This window comes from Monodelphis domestica, chromosome 5 (assembly GCF_027887165.1).
Source record: "Monodelphis domestica isolate mMonDom1 chromosome 5, mMonDom1.pri, whole genome shotgun sequence".
In the NCBI taxonomy this organism is placed as follows: domain Eukaryota; kingdom Metazoa; phylum Chordata; class Mammalia; order Didelphimorphia; family Didelphidae; genus Monodelphis; species Monodelphis domestica.
The window spans coordinates 293154432-293160431 of record NC_077231.1 but is presented as its reverse complement, the minus strand read 5'-3'; positions in this window follow the sequence as shown (position 1 = coordinate 293160431).

The window sequence follows — 6000 nt, the reverse complement described above, 5'->3', positions numbered from 1 at the left end:
CAAGAGAACTTAGAAACACATAGGACCAATACATTACTAAAGCTTGCCTCTTCTCTCCAGCTAGAGGATTATAGGAATGTGTGTGTGTGTGTGTGTGTGTGTGTGTGTGTGTGTGTGATGATTGACTCTGAAATTATATCATTGGCAAGTTAGAAACACCACACTGGGTCCAACCTTTCTGCTTTTATCTGTTACCTAGAGGCAGATGCAAAATGGGAGAGATTTTGTGTCCTAAATGGAACTGTTAGCAATAGATGCTCCCTTCCTGTCCTAACAGCTTATGTGCCCAACCTTTCTGATTACATAAGCAAAATAATCAAATATGACACAAAGGTCCAAGAAAGAAGGAAGGAAGGAAGGAAGGAAGGAAGGAAGGAAGGAAGGAAGGAAGGAAGGAAGGAAGGAAGGAAGGAAGGAAGGAAGGAAGGAAGGAAGGAAGGAAGGAAGGAAGGAAGGAAGGAAGGAAGGAAGGAAGGGAGAGAGAGAGAGAAAAGAAAGGAAGGAAGGAAGGAAGGAAGGAAGGAAGGAAGGAAGGAAGGAAGGAAGGAAGGAAGGAAGGAAGGAAGGAAGGAAGGAAGGAAGGAAGGAAGGAAGGAAGGAAGGAAGGAAGGAAGGAAAGAAAGAAAGAAAGAAAGAAAGAAAGAAAGAAAGAAAGAAAGAAAGAAAGAAAGAAAGAAAGAAAGAAAGAAAGAAAGAAAGAAAGAAAGAAAGAAAGAAAGAAAGAAAGAAAGAAGGAAAGAAAGAAGGAAAGAAAGAAGGAAAGAAGGAAGACAGACTAGGTACCTCTGAGGATAGAAGGATGAGTATATTTGGGAGGAAAGATTAACTCAATTTGTTGAATTTCAGACACCAATAGAACCAGGTAAAGATGTCCTGTCAGCAGGTCAAGAAACATCTTGAACCCAGGAAAGTGATCAGTGTGAGAGATCTAGAGGTAGACACCATCTGTATTGATATAATAGTTGAAGTCATGGTTATGAATGAGAGAAATAGTACAGAAAGGAGAAGAAAGCTGAGGACAGAACCCTGGAAACCATTGACATTACAGGCTCAGAAGAAGATAAATGCCAAGAGATGAACCAGAAGAACATCTTGGATGGCACTAGAAAGGAAGATAACCAGAAGTGACATTGAAAAGTAGAAATACTTTAGAAAGGTCGAGAGTGAGGGCTAAAAGATCAATAGATTTGGTGTTATAGGAGTCATTGGTAAATTTCAAGAATGTGATTTCAGTAAAGAGGTGATCATGGAAGCCAGACTGAAAAGAGTTAAGTAAGAAGATGATGGCAGTTAGTAAGGAAATAGAAACATTGGGAGTTGGCTTTTTTAAATGTTGGAAAGGAGGAAAAAAATGAAAGAAATTACTACTCAAGGGGTCAGGGAAAGAATATTTTTTACAGAAGGGAATTTGTCTTATGTCTCTGCTTGAAGTTTTTGTTATGAACCTGTCATCCTGGACTTAATTGGAGATTCAAAGAAATTTGTAAAATTCTAAAACCACAGACAGGAGAGTTAGAGGGGACCTTATTGGATAGCAGGCTTAGCCTCTCCTGCTATTATTAACTCCACTTTTTAGATGCAGTAACAGAAATACAGAGATTTTTAATGATTTGTGATTGGAAATGTAAATGGCAAATGGTAGTGAGGGCGGGGGAGGAATAGATCCCTACCATTTTGCATATTTACACAATGTTATTTCTCCCATTAAAATATGTTACAGTGAATAGTGAATTGGACTTGTACATAGGGAGACTGGAGTTCAAATCCAATCTCATGCATTAATTAGTTGTGTGACCCAGGGCAAATCATATAATCTCTGTCAGCCTCCATTCTTTCCTGTTTGGAGGGTATCCAAAATTATGTTCTAACCCATAGCAAAACTCTGCTCATTTTTTGATCAGTATCAGTATTAGAGTAGTAGGTACTCTCTGTATGAATAGTTCAAAGACCCTGAATCCACTCCCTGCTTTGTAACACTACCCACATGACTTTACCCCATCCACTTTCCTGGGTTTCAGCTTCCTCTCTGTAAAATTGTGGACTTTGAATTCAATTACTTCTAAGGTTTCTTTCAGCTATAAAGTTCTGGTCCTGTGTATAAAGCCACCCAGATTTCAAGATCTACTTTGGGTCACTTAAAATCAATTTTTTTCTCATCTGAGTTCTCATCCAAGACCCCTTTGGCATTTGTGGACTCCAGGTTAAGAGCCCTGCAATAGAAGGTAGAATGTGATTTAAAGAATAGAATATTCTTGCTTTTCTTTTTGTTTGAGGTAAGAAAAGATGGCAGAATTAGCTCCAGCTCAGTCAGGGGTTTTTCTATCCCACTTTGCTTAAATCAAAACAAATAATCATAATAAAGTAGGATAACCCTAAATACTTTCTGAAATTTGGGCAGGGCTAATCTGGCTCTGTGTAGATAAACACAGCTATTTCTCTGAAAGTAGAAAGATTTCTAAATATTATTGGCAATAAGATATATAAAGAGAGGCTGTGGATAGTCATTCCCATATGAGACTGATCTGGTCATTAGCCTGTGATGGAACCCTCAGCAAATCTCTTGATCTCAGTGATTGAAGCACCCTGCCTGAAAAATATTTTTAACTTATCTCATTAACCTCCCTTGGATTAGATTTTTCCTTCATATAAGAAAAATATTTTTAGCTCCTCAATACCAAGCAATAAAAAAAATTTCAAAGTGTTATTATCATCATTGTCTTCCCAAGATTTTTCTTTTATTTTCAGTCTAATGGAGGTGTGGCATGGGAACATCCCAGGACCACTGTCTGTTGCTAAACTCTGAAAGAACCAACCTTAGGGTAGATGGCTGAATTTGCTAAGTGGCTAGAGAGTTGTAGGCAAAATTCGGTGAAGTTTTCTGAAATTAGAACTTTGTTCTTGGAAGCATTAAGAATTTCACAAGGTCTAAGAATCTTGAACTGTTTGACAGCTGGTTGAGTTATCTATTTGCTTTTGCCTGATATCATTGAAAATAATAAGATTTTAGTTCAGTATAGCTTCCTTAATAAACCTCCCAAAATGAAACATGAACTATAGGCAAAGGTCTTAGAACCAAAATAAATAAACATGTCTCTGGGGGGCAACTAGGTGGCACAGTGGATAGAGCATCAGGACTGGAGTCTGGAGGTCCTGGGTTCAAATTTGCTCTCAGACACTTCCTAGCTGTGTGACCCCAGCAAATCATTTAAACCCATTTACCTAATCCTTGCTCTTCTTAGAGTTATTACTAAATCAGAAAGTAAAAGTCTAAAAAAACAGGTCTTCTGCCCTAAAGGGCATTGCTTTTAACATTATTCCAGGCTGTTAACTATGTGATCAAGACCTATCACTTAGCCCCTCTAAGCCTCAAGTCTCACATCTGTAAAATGGGTATAATCCAGTAATCCTTCTCCACAGGGTTGTTATGAGGAAAGCACTTTGTAAGCCTTAAAGTGCTTCATAACTGTGAACAATTATTATAATGATATTGGCAAGAATATCCAATTCTGATTTGTAAAAATTTGAGTATAACCTATAATCTCATGCTTAGGAAGAGGATGATAATAAAAATGACAAGTCCAGTGATAATAGAAAAGGAATGTCTTTAAACTGAAATAAATGGGCTTTTCATCCTTTACAATAAGTACTTATTTTCCCACAATTTTGTATAATTATTTTTTGGCTTATGAATATATCCTTCAGAAAGATCCCATTTTAGAATTTCAATGCATATTAAAAGGCAAGCTGCATTTATTTGGACCAAGACAATATTAAAATGTTTATTCCCCTTCCTATAAAGGCCACTAGCAACAAAATACAGGAACAAGAGAGAATTTGGAATCTGATGGTATAATTTACTATAATTCTTACTTCTTATCCATGAGATAGATAGGTTATAAAAGATCATAGAAAAAAATATTTCCAAGGTGTGGTAACCCCTAAGGAAAAAGAATTAGCAATATCTTTGGAAATGGGGGGAAAAAAAGGAAATGGAAAAAAAAGTTAGAAAGGGAGAGCAGGGCTCACAAAACCACACACTTAGAGCTACGGGGAGGGGAAGGCTTAGGAGTATTCTAGTTCAGTCCCCTGATTTTACACATGAGAAAACTGAGGCTCAGGGAAGCTATGTGACATCCAGTGTCACCCAGACAGACTTGTTTCTGTCCTTCCCTTTTTCTTTAGTCATTCTCTACTTCTGTCTTGGAGAGATTATTGTGGCATAGAAGAGAAAATGCTAAACTTGGAGTCAGGGAGTCTTCTAGCACACTTAAAAGTTGTGGGATCTTGAGCAAATCCCATAACCTTACTGAGCCTCAGTTTCCCCAATTACAAAATGGGAATAATGAGACCTAGAGCACTTACCTCATGGGATGGTGATGAAGATCAGGTGAGATAAGGCATGTAAAATACTCTTCAAATGTCAATTATTATTAAATCATCCGACCTGTGATGAACCAAGATAATTGGCCAGAACAGAGCACAATGCTTATGACATTGCAAGGCATATTAGAACTGTTCTTATGACTTTCTTTGTTTGTGTGCTCATGTATTTGTATTCAGGATTTTCTATTTACAATATGACTATTAAACAATACAAAACTCAACCCCAGTCAGCCTTTTACATGGCCTCAAAGACACACACTCAACTTGAGGGATTTATTCTCAGAATGAATAATGCATTTTCCCCCATTTCCCCCCAAAATAATGTCAAGGATTCTTCAAGTATAGACAAGACCTCAGGTTTGTAGAAGGAGCTCCTTACATCAGTAAAAACATCTCTCACTTCAATCAATATCCACTAATTCCATTTCAAAACTGAGTTTTGCATTTGATGGAATTTTTGCATCAGGCGGTCCTTTCTTGCCATAAATCCATTCAGGTTCAATTTTCCTAACTATGTCTTACTACATCGGGAATGATGCTAGTTTGTATTTATTTAACACGGTCTCATTTGAGCCTCACAGGAGCCCAGTGAGGTAGAAAATGTTTGCTCTATTGAATTGAAGCCATATTTTACAGATGAAAGAAGCTGAGCCCAGAGAGCTTAAGGAACTTTTCCAAAGTCAATGAATATGAAATGGCAGAGCCAAGAATCAAACCCAGGTCTTCCGAGCTCAAAGCCAGTGTTGCTTCTCTCTACCATTCAGTGCTACGTAAGGAAAGTGTTTAGTAATTCTTCAGGGTCTATAGAAATGTGATTTATTATTATAATATTGGTGTTACCTGCTGTGTAACGAAAACCTTAGGAATAATCGAGGATAGCAGCAGATCATCCTGGTGGCTTCCCTTAGGTTTTTCTAAATCAGATATTTTTAATGCCATTGATTTGAAAATGTTCCACCATGCTCTGCATGGCCAAGCATTAATAGTCTTATTTTAACTGTTGTAGGATCTCTTCCAATATCTCATTCCCCACCTCACCCTGAAGCCCAAAATAAAAGCATAAAAAACTCTGCCCTTCTGATCACTTATTATTAGAATTACAACATTTCAGAACTGGTAGAGAATTTACAGTTCATGAATCCAACCTACCTTATTTGACAGATGGGGAAACTGAGGCCTCAAGAAATTGTGATTTACCAAGGTCACAAAACTAATTCCTAACAGAGTCAGGACTAGGATTGCTGACTTGGTCAAATCTCTTTCCACAACCCTCAGGGCTCCTTTTTAAATAGCAACTGTTTTTGTTGTTGTTACTTTAGGTATTAAATTCCAACTAGATCATACTGTATTTCCCTCAGGCTGTCCTGTCTGTTCCCTGTGATTAGATTGTAAGCCCCTTAGAGGTAGGGACTATCTTTTACCTCTTTTTGTATGCCCAGTGCTGAACACAGTGCCTGACACATGGCAGGTGCTTAATAAGTGCTGATTGGCTGACTGACCAACTGACCTGTTGACCAATTACAATCTCTCCCCTCCACTGCATAGAGTTCTGATTCCCAGAAAGATAAGATTAGAGGTTCATTTATTAGGAGGTAAGATAAGATAGCCAAGGTGGAG